Source organism: Mustelus asterias, assembly GCF_964213995.1.
Source record: "Mustelus asterias chromosome 26 unlocalized genomic scaffold, sMusAst1.hap1.1 SUPER_26_unloc_20, whole genome shotgun sequence".
Taxonomy (NCBI): Eukaryota; Metazoa; Chordata; class Chondrichthyes; order Carcharhiniformes; family Triakidae; genus Mustelus; species Mustelus asterias.
In genome coordinates this window covers 650,556-673,041 of record NW_027590088.1, presented here as the reverse complement: position 1 = coordinate 673,041, position 22,486 = coordinate 650,556, and the positions used below count along the sequence as shown (strand labels likewise).

The 22,486-nt window shown below is 46.8% G+C and overlaps 1 pseudogene; it reads right to left on the bottom strand.

The window, feature by feature from the left end:
- Window positions 1–223: 223 nt before the first annotated feature.
- The window catches only part of LOC144482127 (SWI/SNF-related matrix-associated actin-dependent regulator of chromatin subfamily A member 5-like), a 56,425-nt pseudogene continuing 34,162 nt past the window's right edge, over window positions 224–22,486 (bottom strand).

Sequence of the window (22,486 nt, the reverse complement as noted above, 5' to 3'; positions counted from 1 at the left end):
AACAACACCAGGTTAAAGTCCAACAGGTTTATTTGGTAGCAAAAGCCACACAAGCTTTCGGAGCTGCAAGCCCCTTCTTCAGCCCCCCTCAACATTGTCCCCACATCCCCTCTGAAACACTCTCACCTTTAACCTCTGCCCTTTGGTCAAACCCAGACCAAGATGGCACTGGGCATGCGCTCTCCTGACATTGCCCCTCACAAACATGGCACTGGGCATACGCTCACTTCACATTGCCCCTCACAAAGATGGCGGCGGCGCAGGCGCACAGCCCCGCTGGAAACAGGGCGGCGGTGAACTCGGGGTAGAAACGGGGAACAATACTGGGCTCCCGCTGGGTCCAAACGGGGAACCGGCGATTTCATTCTCTGAGTTTCCGCTTTACACAAACCTGGTTATGAATCGTCTCCGCCCACCCGCCGGATCCATCGCTCCCCCCCCGAGCCGCTATTTCACTGACTGACTGCACATCAAATCACCCATCGCTATCCCGCACACTGCGCATGCTCCACTCCCAGCCCCGCCTCTCATTCATTCCGTTTGGTTGGAGGACCAGCCCCTCCTGCTCGGTAATCCAGTCCCGCCCCCTTCTCCTCCTATTGGTCCGGAGCTGCCGTCAATCAGCCGGGCATTGTGACGGTGAGAGATGGTGGGCGGGGCCACAGCACCAGGTTAAAGGTCAACAGGTCTATTTGGCAGCACAAGCCACGAGCTTTCGGAGCACTGCTCCTTGATCAGGGGAGTGGGAGATGTGTTCACAAACAGGGCCGACAGAGACACTAACTCAATTTACACAATAATGGTTGGAATGTGAGTCTTCGGGGAAGCGTTCTCCAAGGCTGCCTTCACCACACACGCCAGCGCAGAGTCACTGAGCAGAGACTGATAGTCAAGTTCCACACACATGAGGACGGCCCCAACCGCCATCTTGGGTTCATGTCACACTATCTGGATGACCTGGATGAGGAAGCGGAGGGATGGGTTGGTAAGTTTGCCGACGACACGAAGGTTGGTGGGGTTGTGGATAGTCTGGAGGGATGTCAGAAGTTACAGAGGGACATAGATAGGATGCAATACTGGGCGGAGAAGTGGCAGATGGACTTCAACCCAGATAAATGCGTCGTGGTCCATTTTGGCAGGTCGAATGGGATGAAGGAGTACAATATAAAGGGAAAGACTCTGAGTACGGTAGAGGATCAGAAGGACCTTGGGGTCCGGGTCCATAGGACTCTAAAATCGGCCCCGCAGGTGGAGGAGGTGGTTAAGAAGGCGTATGGTGTGCTGGCCTTTATCAATCGAGGGATTGAGTTCAGGAGTCCGGGGATAATGATGCAGCTATATAAGACCCTCGTTAGACCCCACTTGGAGTACTGTGCTCAGTTCTGGTTGCCTCATTACAGGAAGGATGTGGAAAAGATTGAAAGGGTGCAGAGGAGATTTACAAGGATGTTGCCTGGAATGAGTGGCATGCCTTATGAGGTTACGCTGAGGGAGCTCGGTCTTTTCTCCTTGGAGAGACGTAGGATGAGAGGAGACCTAAGAGAGGTATATAAGGTGTTGAGAGGCTCAGAGGCTTTTTCCCAGGGTGGAAATGGCTGCTATGAGAGGACACAGGTTTAAGTTGCTGGGGCGGGGGGGGGGGGGGGGGGGGGGCTGGTAGGTACTGGGGAAATGTTAGGGGCAGTTTTTTCACACAGAGGGTGGTGGGCGAGTGGAATCGGCTGCCGTCAGTGGTGATGGAGGCAAACTCAATAGGGTCTTTTAAGAGACTCCTGGATGATTACATGGGACTTAATAGGATGGAGGGTTATAGGTAGGCCTAAAAGGTAGGGATATGTTCGGCAAAACGTTTGGGGCCGAAGGGCCTGTTTTGTGCTGTAGCTTTCTATGTTTCTGTCTGTAACCCCCACGACTTGCCTGGCCTTGCAGAATCTCACTAACTGTCCTGTCTGGAGACAATACACATCTTTCACCGCTGCTTAACCCTCTCTCCACTCACATTGTCTGTACCTTTCAGACTTGCTTACCTGTAAAGACTCACATTCCAACCGTTATAATGCACTGGCTAAAGCCATACACAGTAAGATGTTTAACAACACCAGGTTAAAGTCCAACAGGTTTATTTGGTAGCAAAAGCCACACAAGCTTTCGGAGCTCCAAGCCCCTTCTTCAGGTGAGTAGGAATTCTGTTCACAGACAGGGCTTATAAAGACACAGACTCAATTTTCATGAATAATGGTTGGAATGCGAATACTTACAGCTAATCAAGTCTTTAAGATACAAAGAACGTGAGTGGAGAGAGCATTAAGACAGACTAAAAAGATGTGTATTGTCTCCAGACAAGACAGCCAGTGAAACATTGCAGGTCCAGGCAAGCTGTGGGGGCTACAAATAGTGTGACATGAACCCAATATCCCGGTTGAGGCCGTCCTCGAGTGTGCGGAACTTGGCTATCGTTTTCTGCTCAGCGACTCTGCGCTGTCCTGTGTCGTGAAGGCCGCCTTGGAGAACGCTAACCTGAAGATCCAAGGCTGAATGCCCGTGACTGCTGAAGTGCATTAACATTAGGAGAGAAACAGTCAGTAACACAGGGTGCTGGGGGAGGGGGTTACTGAGTGACAGTGTGAGGGAGCTGGATTAACATCAGTAGAGAAACAGTCAGTAACACAGGGTGCTGGGGGAGAGGGGTTACTGAGTGACAGTGTGAGGGAGCTGGATTAACATTCATAGCGACACAGTCAGGAACACAGGGTGCTGGGGGGAGCGGGGATACTGAGTGATAATTTGAGGGAATTGGATTAACATCAGGAGAGATAAAGTCGGTAACACAGGGTGCTGGGGGAGAGGGGTTACTGAGTGACAGTGTCAGAGAGCTGGATTAACATCAGTACAGATGCAGTCAGTAAAACAGGGTGCTGGGGGAGAGGGGTTACTGAGTGACAGTGTGAGGGAGCTGGATTAACATCAGTACAGATACAGTCATTAACACAGGGTGCTGGGGGAGAGGGGTTACTGAGTGACAGTGTGAGTGAGCTGGATTCACATCAGTAGAGATACAGTCAGTAACACAGGGTGCTGGGGGAGAGCGGTTACTGAGTGACAGTCTCAGGGAGCTGGATTAACATCTGAACAGATACAGTCAGTAACAGAGTGTGCTGGGGGAGAGGGGTCACTTGGTGGCAGCGTGAGGGAGCTGGGTTAGCACCTGTACAGATACAGTCAGTTAAACAGGGTGCTGGGGGAGAGGGGTTACTGAGTGACAGTGTGGGGGAGCTGGATTAACATCAGTAGAGATACAGTCAGTAACACATGGTCCTGGGGAAGAGGGGTTACTGAGTGACAGTGTGAGGGAGCTGGATTATCAGTAGAGATACAGTCAGTAACACAGGGTGCTGGGGGAGAGGGGTTACTGAGTGACAGTGCTAGGGAGCTGCATTAACATCAGTCGAGACACAGTCAGTAACACAGGGTGCTGGGGAAGAGGGGTTACTGAGTGACAGTCTGAGGGAGCTGGACGAACATCAGTAGAGACACAGTCAGTAACATAGGGTGCTGGGGGAGAGGGGTTACTGAGTGACAGCGTGAGGGAGCTGGACTAACATCAGCAGAGATACAGTCAGTAACACAGGGTTTTGGGGGAGAGGGGTTACTGAGTGACAGTGTGAGGGAGCTGGATTAACAACTGTGGAGATACAGTCAGGAACACAGGGTGCTGAGCGGGACAAGGGTTACTGAGTGACAGTGCGTGGGAGCTGGACTAACATTCGTAGCGACACAGTTAGTAACACAGGGTGCTGGGTGAGAGGGGTTACTGAGTGACAGTGCTTGGGAGCTGGACTAACATTCGTAGCGACACAGTCAGTAACACAGGGTGCTGGGGGGAGCGGGGATACTGAGTGATAATTTGAGGGAGTTGGATTAACATCAGTACAGATACAGTCAGTAACACAGGGTGCTGGGGGAGAGGGGTTACTGAGTGACAGTGTGAGGGAGCTGGATTAACATCAGTACAGACACAGTCAGTAACACAGGGTGCTGGGGGAGAGGGGTTACTGAGTGACAGTGTGAGGGAGCTGGATTAACATCAGTAGAGATACAGTCAGTAACACAGGGTGCTGGGGGAGAGGGGTTACTGAGTGACAGTGTGAGGGAGCTGGATTAACATCAGTAGAGATACAGTCAGTAACACAGGGTGCTGGGGGAGAGGCGTTACTGCGTGACAGTGTGAGGGAGCTGGACTAACATCAGTAGAGATACAGTCAGTAACACAGGGTGCCGGGGGGAGAGGGGTTACTGAGTGACAGTGTGAGGGAGCTGGATTAACATCAGTTGAACAAAGAACAAAACAGCACAGGAACAGCCCCTTCGGCCCTCCAAGCCCGTGCCGCTCCCTGGTCCAAACTAGACCATTCTTTTGTATCCCTCCATTCCCACTCCGTTCATGTGGCTATCTAGATAAGTCTTAAACGTTCCCAGTGTGTCCGCCTCCACCACCTTGCCCGGCAGCGCATTCCAGGCCCCCAGCACCCTCTGTGTAAAATATGTCCTTCTGATATCTGTGTTAAACCTCCCCCCCTTCACCTTGAACCTGTGACCCCTCGTGAACGTCACCGCCGACCTGGGGAAAAGCTTCCCACCGTTCACCCTATCTATGCCTTTCATAATTTTATACACCTCTATTAAGTCTCCCCTCATCCTCCGTCTTCCCAGGGAGAACAACCCCAGTTGACCCAATCTCTCCTCAAAACTAAGCCCTTCCATACCAGGCAACATCCTGGTCAACCTCCTCTGTACTCTCTCCAAAGCCTCCACGTCCTTCTGGTAGTTTGGCGACCAGAACTGGACGCAGTATTCAAAATGCGGCCGAACCAACGTTCGTTCCATCTGCAACATCAGACCCCAACTTTTATACTCGATGCCCCGTTCCAAAAAGGGAAGCATGCCATATGCCTTCTTCACGAGCTTCTCCCCCTGTGGACGTCAACTTCAAGGATCTGTGGACTTGCACACCCAGAGATACAGTCAGTAACACAGGGTGCTGGGGGAGAGGGGATACTGAGTCACAGTGTGAGGGAGCTGGATTAACATTCAGTACAGATGAAGTCAGTAACACAGGGTGCTGGGGGAGAGGGGTTACTGAGTGACAGTGTGAGGGAGCTGGATTAACAACGGTAGAGATACAGTCAGTAACACAGGGTGCTGGGGGAGAGGGGTTACTGAGTGACAGTGTGAGGGAGCAGTATTAACATCAGTAGAGATACAGTCAGTAACACAGGGTGCTGGGGGAGAGGGGTTACTGAGTGACAGTGTGAGGGAGCAGTATTAACATCAGGAGAGATACAGTCAGCAACAAAGGGTGCTGGGGGAGAGGGGTCACTTGGTGAATGTCTCAGGGAGCTGGATTGACATCTGAACAGATATAGTCAGTAACACAGGGTGCTGGGGGAGAGGGGGTACTGAGTGACAGTGTGAGGGAGCAGTATTAACATCAGTAGAGATACAGTCAGTAACACATGGTGCTGGGGGAGAGGGGTTAGTAAGTGAGAGTGTGAGGGAGCTGGATTAACATCAGTAGAGATACAGTCAGTAACACATGGTGCTGGGGGAGAGGGGTTACTGAGTGACAGTGTGAGGGAGCTGGATTATCAGTAGAGATACAGCCAGTAACCCAGGGTGCTGGGGGAGAGGGGATACTCAGTGACAGTGCGAGGGAGCTGGATTAACATCAGTCGAGACACAGTCAGTAACACAGGGTGCTGGGGAAGAGCGGTGACTGAGTGACAGTGTGAGGGAGCTGGACTAACATCAGTAGAGACACAGTCAGTAACATAGGGTGCTGGGGGAGAGGGGTTACTGAGTGACAGTGTGAGGGAGCTGGATTAACAACTGTGGAGATACAGTCAGGAACACAGGGTGCTGAGCGGGACAAGGGTTACTGAGTAACAGTGCGTGGGAGCTGGACTAACATTCGTAGCGACACAGTCAGTAACACAGGGTGCTGGGGGGAGCGGGGATACTGAGTGATAATTTGAGGGAGTTGGATTAACACCAGGAGAGATACAGTCAGGAACACAGGGTGCTGTGGGGAGAGGGGTTACTGAGTGACAGTGTGAGGGATCTGGATTAACATCAGTACAGATACAGTCAGTAACACAGGGTGCTGGGGGAGAGGGGTTACTGAGTGACAGTGTGAGGGAGCTGGATTAACATCAGTACAGAGACAGTCAGTAACACAGGGTACTGGGGGAGAGGGGTTACTGAGTGACAGTGTGAGGGAGCTGGACTAACATCAGTGGAGATACAGTCAGTAACACAGGGTGCTGGGGGAGAGGGGTGGCTGAGTGACAGTGTGAGGGAGTTGGATTAACATCAGTACAGATACAGTCAGTAACACAAGGTGCTGGGGGGAGCGGGGATACTGAGTGATAATTTGAGGGAGTTGGATTAACATCAGGAGAGATACAGTCAGGAACACAGGGTGCTGGGGGGAGAGGGGTTACTGAGTGACAGTGTGAGGGATCTGGATTAACATCAGTACAGATACAGTCAGTAACACAGGGTGCTGGGGGAGAGGGGTTACTGAGTGACAGTGTGAGGGAGCTGGATTAACATCAGTACAGACACAGTCAGTAACACAGGGTGCTGGGGGAGAGGGGTTACTGAGTGACAGTGTGAGGGAGCTGGACTAACATCAGTAGAGATACAGTCAGTAACACAGGGTGCTGGGGGAGAGGGGTGACTGAGTGACAGTGTGAGGGAGTTGGATTAACATCAGTACAGATACAGTCAGTAACACAGGGTGCTGGGGGGAGCGGGGATACTGAGTGATAATTTGAGGGAGTTGGATTAACATCAGGAGAGATACAGTCAGCAACACAGGGTGCTGGGGGGAGAGGGGTTACTGAGTGACAGTGTGAGGGATCTGGATTAACATCAGTACAGATACAGTCAGTAACACAGGGTGCTGGGGGAGAGGGGTTACTGAGTGACAGTGTGAGGGAGCTGGATTAACATCAGTACAGACACAGTCAGTAACACAGGGTGCTGGGGGAGAGGGGTTACTGAGTGACAGTGTGAGGGAGCTGGACTAACATCAGTAGAGATACAGTCAGTAACACAGTGTGCTGGGGGAGAGGGGTGACTGAGTGACAGTGTGAGGGAGTTGGATTAACATCAGTACAGATACAGTCAGTAACACAGGGTGCTGGGGGAGAAGGGTTACTGAGTGACAGTGTGAGGGAGCTGGATTAACATCGGCACAGATACAGTCAGTAACACAGGGTGCTGGGGGAGAGGGGTTACTGAGTGACAGTGTGAGGGAGCTGGATTAACATCAGTAGAGATACAGTCAGTAACACAGGGTGCTGGGGAGAGAGGGGTTACTGAGTGACAGTGTGAGGGAGCTGGATTAACATCAGTTGAACAAAGAACAAAACAGCACAGGAACAGGCCCTTCGGCCCTCCATGCCCGTGCCGCTCCCTGGTCCAAACTAGACCATTCTTTTGTATCCCTCCATTCCCACTCCTTTCATGTGGCTATCTAGATAAGTCTTAAACGTTCCCAGTGTGTCCGCCTCCACCACCTTGCCCGGCAGCGCATTCCAGGCCCCCAGCACCCTCTGTGTAAAATATGTCCTTCTGATATCTGTGTTAAACCTCCCCCCCTTCACCTTGAACCTGTGACCCCTCGTGAACGTCACCGCCGACCTGGGGAAAAGCTTCCCACCGTTCACCCTATCTGTGCCTTTCATAATTTTATACACCTCTATTAAGTCTCCCCTCATCCTCCGTCTTCCCAGGGAGAACAACCCCAGTTGACCCAATCTCTCCTCATTACTAAGCCCCTCCATACCAGGCAAAATCCTGGTAAACCTCCTCTGTACTCTCTCCAAAGCCTCCACGTCCTTCTGGTAGTGTGGCGACCAGAACTGGACGCAGTATTCCAAATGCGGCCGAACCAACGTTCTATACATCTGCAACATCAGACCTCAACTTTTATACTCGATGACCCGTCCTATAAAGGGAAGCATGCCATATGCCTTCTTCACGAGCTTCTCCCCCTGTGGACGTCACCTTGAAGGATCTGTGGACTTGCACACCCAGAGATACAGTCAGTATCACAGGGTGCTGGGGGAGAGGGGATACTGAGTCACAGTGTGAGGGAGCTGGATTAACATCAGTACAGATGGAGTCAGTAACACAGGGTGCTGGGGGAGAGGGGTTACTGAGTGACAGTGTGAGGGAGCTGGATTAACAACGGTGGAGATACAGTCAGTAACACAGGGTGCTGGGGGAGAGGGGTTACTGAGTGGCAGTGTGAAGGAGCAGTATTAACATCAGTAGAGATACAGTCAGTAACACAGGGTGCTGGGGGAGAGGGGGTACTGAGTGACAGTGTGAGGGAGCAGTATTAACATCAGTAGAGATACAGTCAGTAACACAGGGTGCTGGGGGAGAGGGGTTAGTGAGTGAGAGTGTGAGGGAGCTGGATTAACACCTGTACAGATACAGTCAGTAAAACAGGGTGCTGGGGGAGAGCGGTTCCTGAGTGAGAGTGTGAGGGAGCTGGATTAACACCTGTACAGATACAGTCAGTAAAACAGGGTGCTGGGGGAGAGCGGTTCCTGAGTGTTCGTGTGAGGAAGCTGGACTAACATTCGTAGCGACACAGTCAGTAACATAGCGTGCTGGGGGTGAGCGGGGATACTGAGTGATAATTTGAGGGAGTTGGATTAACATCAGGAGAGATACAGTCAGTAACACAGGGTGCTGGGGAAGAGGGTTACTGAGTGACAGTGTGAGGGAGCTGGATTAACATCAGTACAGATACAGTCAGTAACACAGGGTGCTGGGGGAGAGGGCTTACTGAGTGACAGTGTGAGGGGGCTGGATTAACATCAGTCCAGATACAGTCAGTAACACAGGGTGCTGGGGGAGAGGGGTTACTGAGTGACAGTGTGAGGGAACAGTATTAACATCAGTAGAGATACAGTCAGTAACACAGGGTGCTGGGGGAGAGGGGTTACTGAGTGAGAGTGTGAGGGAGCTGGATTAGCACCTGTACAGATACAGTCAGTAAAACAGGGTGCTGGGGGAGAGCGGTTCCTGAGTGATAGTGTGAGGGAGCTGGACTAACTCCACACAGACACTGACCGGAGGCCGGAATTGATCCCAGGTCCCTTGCGCTGTAAGGCAGCAGCGCCAACCACTGCGCCACCGTGATGCTCAAGGTTTTTGGAATGTTTTGATGCACAGAACCGTTCAGGTAGAGATCGCTGCATTGTTTGAAGGAAAATTAGATAAATATTTGAAGCAGAGGAAGGTGCAGGCTTAAATGGAGAATGCAGGGGAAGTGGAGTTAGCAAAGAGCTAGCATGGCTACAATTGGACGAATGGCCTCTCCCTACGCTGTGAGTCATGGTCCTGGAATAGAATTGGTTATCGGAGAGCATGGAACTCATATTCATGGTCCTGAACTTATACCTTCAATTTTTCATCATCTAGAAGTAAGTTGTTGAAAATGCTCTTTGATATTTCAGCTCAAGGTTTCATTATCTCATCAGATACTGCACTGGTTTGGGAATGGATGAAGTTAGAGAGGAAAGGAGATTGTGCGGTCCCATTTGTTAATACATTGACCTTTAATTTCTGAAGCCCAGATTATTGGATGAAAATCTATCACCGTTGATGGGCGTTGAAAATCCTAAATTAACTGATTGAGTTTCCAATCAACTTTCAATGGGCATGACACCAAGAATACTGTCTCTAAATGCATTCATCAAATTGTAATCTTATTTGGGAAGTCCACAATAATAGATTATTTGAAAGTGGAAACTAATCACAACACTGAACATGGGATGAGAATGGAAGGATGATATTAATTTAAGGCAGATTGGAGAGAGCTTTGCTGTACATATGCCTTATTATACTGTTGAAAAGGAAGTTCTGGGCACAGCAACAACTGCCCAGCTTATTTCCCAAGTACTAACATTCCTCCTCTTGGACATATAAGTTTAAAAGAAAAGAAAACTTGCTTATATATTATCCTTTTGTATGACTTTGGAATTGAATCTATAGGAGCAGCACGGTGACACAGTGGTTCGCACTGCTGCCTCACAGCTCCAGTGATCCGGGTTTAATTCCCGGTTTGGGTGGCCGTCTGTGTGGAATTTGCACGTTCTCCCCGTGTCTGCATGGGTTTCCTCCGGGTGCTCCGGTTTCCTCCCACAGTCCAAAGATGTGGGGGTCAGGTTGATGGGCCACGCTAAATTGCCCAAAGTGTCCAGGGATGTGTAGGTTAGAGGGATTAGCGGGGTAAATGTGTGGGGTTGTGGGATAGGGCCTGGGGTGGGATTGTTGTCAGTGCAGACTCGATGGGCTGAATGGCCTCCTTCTGCACTGTCGAGTTTCTATGATAATGATCGAACCTAGAGGCAAGAATGTTGCAGCTGACTGGAAGAAAATGCATTACTCAGAGTTGGCCATGATCTCCCATTCGAAAGAAATAAAATTAATCAGCAGTTTTAAAAAATAGTTAATCAGAATTTGAGCAAAACGTTAGCGTACGCTTTTTGTCAAGTTTTAAAGTTTATTTATTAGTATCATCAGTGGGCTTACATTAACACTGCAATGAAGTTACTGTGAAAATCCCCTAGTCGCCACACTCCGGCGCCTGTTCGAGTTACACTGAGGGAGAATTTAGCATGGCCAATGCACCCTAACCAGCTCATCTTTCAGACTGTGGGAGGAAACCGGAGCACCCGGAGGAATCTCACACAGACACAGGGAGACTCCGTACAGACAGTAACCCAAGTCGAGAATCGAACCTGGGTCCCTGACGCTGTGAGGCAGCAGTGCTAACCACTGTGCCACCGTGCGGTGGCAGGTTATATTTTAAAACTGAACTTTCTGGGACCACACACCTTGTGCCACTTTGGCAACTTCAAAATTCAACTAAAACGGCAACTGATTTCTTTAAGAGGTGACACTATACTATCCAGTAAAAAGTCTCACAGCACCAGGTTAAAGTCCAACAGGTTTATTTGGAATCATGAGCTTTCGGAGCACTGCTCCTTCATCACCTGATTAACATTAACCTGGCGTTGTGAGACTTCTTACCATTCCCGCCCCGGTCCAACGCCGGCATCTCCACATCATGGCTATCATGCTCCATAATCAGGAGACTCACCTGAGGAAGGAGCAGCGCTCCGAAAGCTCGTGATACCAAATAAACCTGTTGGACTTTAACCTGGTGTTGTGGGACTTCTCACTGAGATCAAAGCTTAGTGCAGTGGGTAAAATGGACTGACGTATGAGGAGAGATTGACTAGGTTAGGATTGTTTTCACTGGAGGTCAGATGAATGAGGGGGGGGGGGGGGATCTCAGAGACTTATAAAATTCTAACAGGACGAGACAGGGCGGATGCAGGGAGGATGTTCCTGATGGTGGGAGTGTCCAGAACTAGGGGTCACAGTCTGAGGATTCGGGACAGACCATTTAGTACGAAACCAGGAGACATTTCTTCACCCAAAGAATGGTGAGCCCTGTGGAATTCATTACCGCGGGAAGGTGTTGATGCTAAAACATTGAATGCATTCAAGAGGTGACTCGATCTAGCACTTGGGACGAATGGGATAAAAAGGTTATGGGGAGAAAGCAGGATTAGGCTATGGAGTTGGACAATCAGCCATGATCACAATGAATGGCGGAGCAGGCTCGAAGGGCCAAATGGACTCCTCCTGTCTTACCTTCCATGCTTCTATGACAAAGTTTTGTCTCGACTTGTGTTCCACACAAATACTAGATAGTTCCATGGGTACGATTGGTTTAGAGGGATATGGGCCAAATGCGGGCAATTGGGATTAGCTTAGGGGTTTTAAAAAAGAAAGGGCAGCATGGACAAGTTGGGCCGAAGGGCCTGTTGCCATGCTGTAAACATCAATGACTCCAAGTAATTGTTCATATTCCACGGGCCTTCAGAAGTTGCAATAGCATTGTATTTAAAGCCAAGGAGATTTCAAATAATGGGACTTTAGTTTAGCTTTTAGATAGTGTAATTCCTATTACAGAGAAAACTAGTTCCAGTGATGCAATGGATATAAACACCAACATTATTTGTTTAGCAACAAAGATATTGATGTGTGAAGCCGATGACAACCATTTCAGAATATACATTTGTACTTGGGTATGAGCTACCAGCTAAACACTTTACATGAGCAGAGCAAGATTGATTCAATGGCCCTAACTTCACCAAGACAGATGAACTCATTTCAATCGTTTTGTCAAAACCCACAATAAAGGCTTTAAACAAAAACATTTTGCTGTAAACACAAACAATTCCAAAGCTGAAATTAAGGGTTGAATCCAATTGTTTCATCATCTCCTCTTGGCACAATGACAATGGTATGAAGTAAAAGAGACTGAACAAAACCACCACAGTCCAATGCATTTAATTCAATGAGCTTTTGATACTCAGTTTGCAGAACTTTCTGAGATGCAGATTAAGTGAGGCTTATTGTGCCGATGAAAATATTGCAGCAGCATTGTAAGAAGAGTATTGAACAGGGGAGCCATGAAGATGCAGGATTGGAATCGCAGAGCAAGGGGCACTCCCGTTCCTGATGTTAGTTTTACCTTTCTTTCACCCCTCTCTAATATAGCATCAATATCTTCGTCTGTAATGTCGCTCTCTTTAGAAGCAAATACGTGGGTAGCACCGTGACGAATCATCTGCAGCATTTCATCTTTCCCCAGCTCATTGAGATTCTGATCGACTAACCTTCCTGAAAGAATTCAGTCTCGATGTTCAGAAATTGTGAAGAACAAAGAAAATTACAGCACAGGAAAAGGCCCTTTGGCCCCTCCAAGACTGCACTGACCATGCTGCCCCGACTGAACTAAAACCCCCTACCCTTCCGGGGACCAGATCCCTCTATTCCCATCCTATTCATGTATTTATCGAGACGCCCCTTAAAACTCACGACCATATCTGCTTCCACTACCTTCCCTGGTAGCGAGTTCCAGGCACCCACCACCCTCTGTGTAAAAAACTTGCCTCATACATCTCCTTTGAACCTTGCCCCTCACACCTTAAACCTATGCCCCCTAGTAATTGATTCTTCCACCCTGGGAAAAAGCTTCTGACTATCCCTTCTTTCCATGCCCCTCATAATCTTGTAGACTTCTATCAGGTCGCCCCTCAACCTCCATCGTTCCAGTGAGAACAAACCAAGTTTCTCCAACCTCTCCTCATAGCTAATGCCCTCCATACCAGGGCAACATCCTGGTATGGAGGGCATTAAACTTGTAGTAATGGAAGAGACGGGTTCACATGTTAATAAATAGACACACAAGGGCGATAGTGGAAACTATTGAGCCCACTTTGTTGCACAGCGTACTTTAACTGGCTGTTCACACACTGTGGAAGATTGCAGAGGGTTTCATGCTCATTTTTGCATTTTTTAGGACTATTTCACCAAAAGTCAGGAACACATATGCCAGATTGCACAGTTCCAGTTGGTAGGTCCCAATCTATTGTCATGATAATTCATTTTAAAATCATTGACGATTAGAGAAGTTAGCTGTGTCGGTGGTGTGGTAGACAGTGAGGAAGGGTGTCGTAGTTTGCAGGAAGACTTAGACAGGTTGCAAAGTTGGGCCGAGAGGTGGCGGATGAAGTTTAATGCGGAGAAGTGTGAGGTAATTCACTTTGGTAGGAATAACAGATGTGTTGAGTATAGGGCTAACGGGAGGACTTTGAATAGTGTGGAGGAGCAGAGGGATCGAGGTGTATGTGTGCATAGATCCCTGAAAGTTGGGAATCAAGTAGATAAGGTTGTTAAGAAGGCATATGGTGTCTTGGCGTTTATTGGTAGGGGGATTGAATTTAGGAGTCGTAGCGTTATGTTGCAACTGTACACAACTCTGGTGCGGCCGCACTTGGAGTACTGTGTGCAGTTCTGGTCCCCACATTACAGGAAGGATGTGGAGGCTTTGGAGAGGGTGCAGAGGAGGTTTACCAGGATGTTGCCTGGTATGGAGGGGAGATCCTATGAGGAGAGGCTGAGGGATTTGGGATTGTTTTCGCTGGAAAGGCGGCGGCTAAGAGGGGATCTTATTGAAACATATAAGATGATTAGAGGTTTAGATAGGGTGGATAGTGATAGCCTTTTTCCTCTGATGGAGAAATCCAGCACGAGGGGGCATGGCTTTAAATTGAGGGGGGGTAGTTATAGAACCGATGTCAGGGGTAGGTTCTTTACCCAGAGGGTGGTGAGGGATTGGAATGCCCTGCCAGCATCAGTAGTAAATGCGCCTAGTTTGGGGGCGTTTAAGAGATCCGTAGATAGGTTCATGGACGAAAAGAAATTGGTTTAGGTTGGAGGGTCACAGTTTTTTTTTTTTAACTGGTCGGTGCAACATCGTGGGCCGAAGGGCCTGTTCTGCGCTGTAATGTTCTATGTTCTATGTTCTAAAATATTGAAGTTTAATTTTAAAATGTTCTGCGGTATTTGAAAAAGAACAGGTTACTGAGGGAGTATCCAATGTATTCACAATCCCCAACACAAAGCTTTAACATCCGTGCCATAACTCAGTCAGAGAAAAGAATGCAAGATAAAATTCTGGAGTGAAGGCCGGGAATGATTAACTCTTCTCATGGGACCCCAAAGGTTCAACGCTGCCATTTAAAGTTAATACCTCAAAGCACCGAAATATACTGAGGAAATATACTGGGAAAACTTTAAGAAACAACAAAGAACGACTAAGAAAGCAATAAAGAAAGGAAAGATAGGTTATGAAGCTAGGCTAGCTCTAAATATAAAAATAATGACAGTAAAAGCATTTACAAATATATAAAAAGGAATAGAGTGGCTCGAGTGAATGTTGGACCCTTGGAGGACGAGAGGGGGGATTTAATAGTGGGAAATGAGGAAATGGCTGAAACTTTAAATAGTTTTTTGTGTCGGTCTTCACGGTGGAAGACACAAATAGTTTACCGAATAGTAACGATAGAGGGTTGGTAGGAGGAGAGGTACTCAATACAATTAATGTTACCAGGGAGTCAGTGCTTGGTAGACTAACGGGACTGAAGGTGGACAAATGCAAGGTTATTCACTTTGGAGGAAATAATAGCAAATTGGATTATTATCCAAATGGAAAAAGATTGCAACATGATACTGTGCAAAGGGACCTGGGGGTCCTTGTGCATGAGACGCAAAAACCCAGTCTGCAGGTGCAACAGGTGATCAAGAAGGCAAATGGGATGTTGGCCTATATCGCAAGGGGGATGGAATATAAAAGCAGAGATGTCTTGCTGCATCTGTGCAGGACATTGGTGAGGCCGCAGATGGAATACTGTGTGCAGTATTGGTCCCCTTAATTGTGGAAGGATATATTGGCCTTGGAGGGAGTGCAGAGAAGGTTCACCAGGTTGATACCAAAGATGAGGGGAGTTGATTATGAGGAGAGACTGAGCAGATTGGGTTTGTACTCGTTGGAATTCAGAAGGCTGAGGGGGGATGTTATAGAGACCTATAAGATAATGAAGGGGCTGGATAGGGTAGAGGTGGAGAGATTCTTTCCACTTGGAAAGGAATCTAGAACTAGACAGCACAGCCTCAAAATAAAGGGGGTCAGTTTAGGACAGAGCTGAGGAGGAACTTTTTCTCTCAGAGGGTGGTGAATCTCTGGAATTATCTGCCCACTGAGGGCAGAGAAAACAAAGGAAGCACCTGGACCTATTTAATTATTTCTCAGATGCATTGATTGCAATCCAGTAACTGGCTGGTGGATCAATGAAGCAATTGAGAAACTTGCCACTTCACACTGGAGGGGAATTAGAATCACCACTGTTTTGTGGATTGGAGTCAAGTACTGACAGATGCTCTTTCCTGAAGCATATTAGTGAAGCAGCTGAACAATTGGGGAGCCCTGCTCCCTTTTGCTGCTCATTATAAACTTTAATTCAAACTTCGCAAATGAGTGAGATTTGAATTCATAAGCCCTTGGTGCACGAGGCAATCACGAAGCACTTATTAAAATCCGTGCATCAGTTGTTTTGTGTGAAACTGAATCACGGAAAGCAGTTCCTGACAGTGACACCTCAGCATTACTGAAACTTAAAATGGATTTCATTTCCAAACTCTCAATTGGATTTGGAAGTTAATTGGTGAGGAGAAACAAGATGCCCAGTCAGCTGGAATCATACCATGCCAATTCTGAAAACAACCGCACGCTCCATTCAAATAAACAGAAGCAAACTGAAGGCCTTTGCTGAAATATTTCCACCAGTTCAGTCGAGCGGAGTTATAAAGAACCATGGGAGCAACACACGGAAGATTTGAGGGGTTATCCGTGGCAGTAAAATACCAAATGTCGCTTGATCAGTGCACTTGGATGTTAAAACCAGCTACAATAGTTATATATTCAACAGTACGTGGGTTTCAGAACACAAATAACTAATCGCTCAGTAACTTACCATAGCTTGGAGGTCTACCTGAGGGTTCCAGTCTGAGTCGTATAGGATTACTACATCTGCCATGGCTAGATTTATACCAAGACCCCCAGCGCGTGTGCTTAACATGAAGATAAACTTTGAGCTCCCAGGACTATTGAAAGCAGAAATAGAATCCTGGAGGGATGAGAGAGAAAAGTTAAGCCAGAATTGAACAAACAATTGGACCAATCTTTTTACTAATTGTTGGAAAGTTTCATTTTTAAAAATACAAATAGATGCTAGATTCAAATTGAATATTCATATTTCTTGTTTGAAAACCTTGAGTCAGTTTTGTAACCTTAAGTCTCGAATTCTTACTTAGATAATAGAGCCTCAGATCAACTTAAGAGGTGAGAACTTTCCTCAAACAAACTCAGTTTTGAAAGCACAGGGCAAAAAACATACTTGTCTCTCCTCATGCGGTGTCTGTCCATCCAGTCTACAATCCTCGTAGTTTCTCCACATACAATAATCTTCCAAGATATCCAGCACCCTGGTCATCTGGCTGTAGACCAACACCCGAGAACCTGTGGAAAAGAAGATCATTCATCAGGGTAATCGGTTGATCGGTAGCCAAGAACACAGCGCAGATACACAAATGCTTCAAAAACCTACATCTACTGATGTGGATAATGGAAACCAAATTTCAGTGGGAACAAGTAGGATGTAGAGTAATCTAGTAAACTAGTTATAGTACAGGAGGCATAAATGAACACACATAACCAGCTCCAATTTTATAATTCATACAATGTGAACTGTCCATGTGACCCAGCTGCCTTGATTGATGGGAATGATTTCAAAGGGTTTATATTCCAGGTGGATTCCAGACGGTGCTACAGATTGGGCAGCAAAAATTAAACCCGAATCAAAAAATAGCTGCAATCCCAAACCATGTAATTATTCCATTCACCTTCTCCCAACACGTTAGCCCCCAATTTTCAGAATATTTGGCTCCTGTAACTATTCCCCCGGAAGGAGGATGGGGCCCATCAAGCATTGCAGAGGCCTGTGATCCAACTCTCCTCATGAAGAATATTTGATGGTAAATCGGCCAGTTTTTGGGAGCCCCCAGCCCCAGTGGATGGCGTGTGGCAGGCCAGAATGACTAAAACAGGATGCTTTTTCAGATCAAGACACACTATTGTTTTAAACAGTCACTAAAACTTGTGAAATAAAAGCTAAATAGATAGAAGCAAAGTTCTGGAAATACTCAGCAGGTCAGGCAGCATCTGTGGAGAGCAGAGTTCTGAAGAGTCATAGTTGACCCTTCGCTGATGCTACCAGATTAGTTGAGTATTTTCAGCAGTTTTTAACTCATTAAAACCTATGCTGTTTGTAACCCAAAACATCACAGCATGCAATCTGCTGTACCTTGCTGCACAGGTCAAATGCTGCCATGGTGTCATCAGTGATAATTTTCAAATTCTTTTGCAGACATCGTCGTGGAAATCCTTGCGTGCTTACGAAGGCTAAACATCACAAACCCCTTTCATTTATTAAAAATCCTGTTCTATTTTTGATCAGTCTGCAGCACAGGTACAGTACTGCTCCAGAGCATGACAAAGTCTGACATCGGACTCGGAAATGCACAAATAACCATGCAGGCGGTTGTTTACAGCCAATCTATATACCAGGATGTTTGATTTCCCACTCCACCGGATTTCATTACATATGGATCGGACTACGCAGTAGTTTTTGTTCAATTCCTCCTGGTCCCCAGAGTCTCAACTAATTTGGTCATGGATTCGAGTTCGAGTGACTGGCATGCTCTTTGAATTTCCAATCGAATCTGAATCCAAACCTACATCCTCCCAAAGTAGGAACATTAACATTAAGCTAATTCTTAATCCATTGAGACAATGTCATCTATTTCACAAAGCGTGAACTTTATTACTATATTTACTCTCTCATCACAGATTTGTTGAACATATTCTAAAACCTAATTTGCATTGTGTTTTAGTTTGGTTATCTCCTCAAGGAGATCTCAGGAAGCTTCTTTGCCTGTCCTACTATAACTAAAACCATTGCTGATTCCAGTGTTTATTGCATATTAATTTATAACACATTCCTCGGGTGGATGGAGCTATTACAAGGGGGCATAACTATAGGGTTCGTGGTGGGAGATATAGGAAGGATATCAGAGGTAGGTTCTTCACGCAGAGAGTGGTTGGGGTGTGGAATGGACTGCCTGCAGTGATAGTGGAGTCAGACACTTTAGAAACATTTAAGCGGTTATTGGATAGGCACATGGAGCACACCAGGATGATAGGGAGTGGGGTAGCTTGATCTTGGTTTCAGATAAAGCTCGGCACAACATCGTGGGCCGAAGGGCCTGTTCTGTGCTGTACTGTTCTATGTTCTATGTTCTATTTTGGAATATTTTCAATTAATTTCCCTTTACGGCCTGGCAATCGTTAATTTGGGCCTTATGCGTTATGTTGGCCACCCCCCCCCCCCCCCACCCCGTCCGAGCTACTCAAGTATCCACCAAACTATCAAATCACTCCATGTCTCCTCCCTATAGAAAGATTGAAAGACAGAAAGGGAAACAAAAGCCTTGACCAGGCCTGCGGCTGACCTTGCTCCTTCACGTTCGGCAGCAGTTTGTCCAGTACCACCATTTTGCCACTGTTAACTTACAGGTGAGTGTCAGTGGTGTAAGGTGGGCCAGGTTCAGCTCCGTCAAACAGATAGGGGTGGTTGCAGCACTTGCGCAGTTGCATCAGGATATTCAATAGAAGCATTTTGTCCATTTTCCCTGAGGAGTTCAGGATGTCAATATCCTTCATTAATATCCTGGTGTACCTGTCAGCAAGGCCAGAATTAAAACTCATCACACCAACTTGGAGATAAATTCATTTTTTTAATGGAGCTCAACAGAAAGCAATTACAACCTAAAATGAATGCTTTGTTCTATAGATGCCTCGGACAAAGTCTAGGATCCACATTCCAACCCCTCTCACCTACCAGGGAACAGGTTGCTCCATCTAAGCCTCACAGATATAGAAACCCATATCTTACGACTAATACACACTCGACATTTTGTTTTTGATCGAAAGTACTATTCATCCCAGGTGGCCAGGGTTTGAAGGGATGGGAATATTCCTTTTCATGTCATTTGGATGCGAGCAATATGAAGTACTCTGGGATTAAGCATTTGTAGCACAGAAACAGGCCACTTAGATCAACAATTCCAGATCAGTGTTCATGATAAGAGTCTCCTCACACCTTCGATTTCTTTTTCCATTATCTGTTCAACAAACTTCCCTAAAATGCATCAATGTCATGCCTCTCCTTGTGGTAGTGAGTTCCACACTAACCACTCTGCCACTTTAATTTTTGAATCTTCTCCTAAATTCCTGTTTGATTTATGAGTGACTATTTTATATTTATGGTATCGATCCTGGCATCACCGTGAGGCAATGACATTGTGTTACATCGGTTGCAGTCTCATTTTGAAGGGCTTTGCAGCGTTCTCCTTGACCAACTAGATAGACATGGTTGATAAGTTTGGAGGGGACACCTCACTAGTACCTGATCAGGTGGGTATCAATAATGGGCTGCACTGGGGTTTGAAAGAAGAAAGCCCAAAGCTGAGAGCAAAGTAGTTTGAAAGCACTGTAATAATCACACTTGAATGGCAATCGTCCAGTCTGAATTCAATGATGATCTTCTGTTTCGGGCAAAAATAATTGAAATGATTGAGGGAAGTTAGAATTCCAAACACAAAAATCTTACAGATCAGACGGAAGCAAGATGGTCAATAGTACGGAGTCAGCCTATTATTGATGCATTGGGTAAAATCACACTCGCTTACACTGGTGAATCTATTCCCTTCGTTCTACAAATGCTCTAATTGTTGATTGAAGTGCAGCACAATTTCAATGAGTTGTTGCAAGATGATGCCGTAATTCCCAATGCAACACATTAAGATTCACAAGTTGTGCACTCACCATTCCCGTTGCATTTTGCTCAGGCCCACATACATTTTGACTTCCTTTTTTGGCGGCAGGCTCTTTTCTACCTCAGCTTTAATATGTGGGAGGAGGAAGGGTCTCAATACCTAATTCAGGTGAGAATACATGCTTTTTACACACTGATGATGCCCAAGAAGGTCAAGCAAAATAATGCAATGTTACAAAAGCTGCACTGAACAGTTCTGTGGACTGAAGCACAGGTTCAACAAAAACAGCTGAACAAGCCATGGGTTGAAGCACATCTACAGGTGTGGGCTGAATGTTCACTTGATGAAAACACCTACAACTTCAGATTAGATTGTCAACAGCTTTATTCTGCAACAGAACAGATCAGACCTTGGTATCCAACCCTTTATGAGAAAATACAGTAACCTTGAATTCACTTTCCTCATTCCTCAACAATGTACATTTCTACAACACCTTTAACATAGGTGGCATGGTGGCACAGTGGTTGGCACTCCTGTGTCACAGCGCCAGGGACCAAGGTTCAATTCTGGCCTCGGGTCACACTCTGTGTGGAGTTTGTGCATTCTCCCCGTGTCTGCTCCGGTTTCCTCCCACATTCCAAAGATGTGCGGGTTCGGTTGATTGGCTATGCTAAATAAACCTTTGGTGTCAGTGGGATTGGCGGGGTAAATATGTGGGGCTGGTGCAGACTTGATGGGCCAAATGGCCTCCTTCTGCACTGTAGGGATTCTATGATAATAAGATGTCTACAGGATAATCACAGGGGCAATTAGCAGACAAATGTGACACCGAGCTACCAAAAAACCCATTGAGAGGTGACCAAGGAGTTTTTAAAGCAGTGTCTGAAATCATCATCATAGAAACCCTACAGTGCAGAAGGAGGCCATTCGGCCCATCGAGTCTACACCGACCACAATCCCACCCAGGCCCTACCCCCACATATTTTACCCACTAATCCCTCTAACCTACGCATCTCAGGACTCTAAGGGGCAATTTTTAACCTGGCTAATCAACCTAACCCGCACATCTTTGGACTGTGGGAGGAAATCGGAGCACCCGGAGGAAACCCACGCAGACACGAGGAGAATGTGCAAACTCCACACAGACAGTGACCCGAGCCAGGAATCGAACCCAGGACCCTGGAGCTGTGAAGCAGCAGTGCTAACCAATGTGCTACCGTGCCGCCCAATAAGGATGAGCTAGAGAGGCAGAGAGATTTAGGGAATGAATTGCAGTGCTTTGGGCTAAACAGCTGAAGGTTGACCATCAGCGATGCACAAATGGAGCAGTGGACAGAACTTGGTTCATGTCAGCAGCAGTTCTGATGAATTGAATCTTCCACGTGGTGCAAGGTGGGAGGCTGTTTAGGAAAACCTCGTGCTAATTAAGGGTTTGAACAAGGGCGGGTGATATTATGGTGCTGGTATTGGTAATATTGAGAATATGGGGCTGGAAAGTTCAGGCTCAATTAGGATATCACAATTGCAAAGAGTTTGGTGAAGCCTCAGACAGACAGGAACCAGACAGAGGTTTGGAGTGAATGGTTAGGAAATGGAGCTTGTAGTGTGAACAGAAGAGGAGATAAATCCGAGTAATTGTAACCTACCATTCCTCCTCTCCCCCAACCCATTTCAGCTTCTCAAATAGGGGATAGACATTTCAGCAAATAAAAATTATTCTATTTCCCTTACCCTGGACCTCCCAAAATGTGATAAAAACACTTTAATTTAGCAAGTCTTCCTGATCAGGAAGCAGTTCGACTGGAGATCCAGCATCAATTGAAATGCTCTTATCAAGGTCTGGATCAGCAATTGGAACAGCCCGTGGGGATGCTTAATGGGCCTTGTTACCAAGGTCAACTGAGGAGTTCAATATATGGCCACAGAAAAAATAATTGAGTTTAAATGAAGCTGAAGAAATCTCTCCCCCTTCACCATATTATGTAATATCTGAAGTGATTCAAATTATTCAGATCTGGGTAAAATGTCCACCCTAATTAAAAACACCTGTGGTAGTTGCCTATATCGAGTGAAAGGCAATAATTAT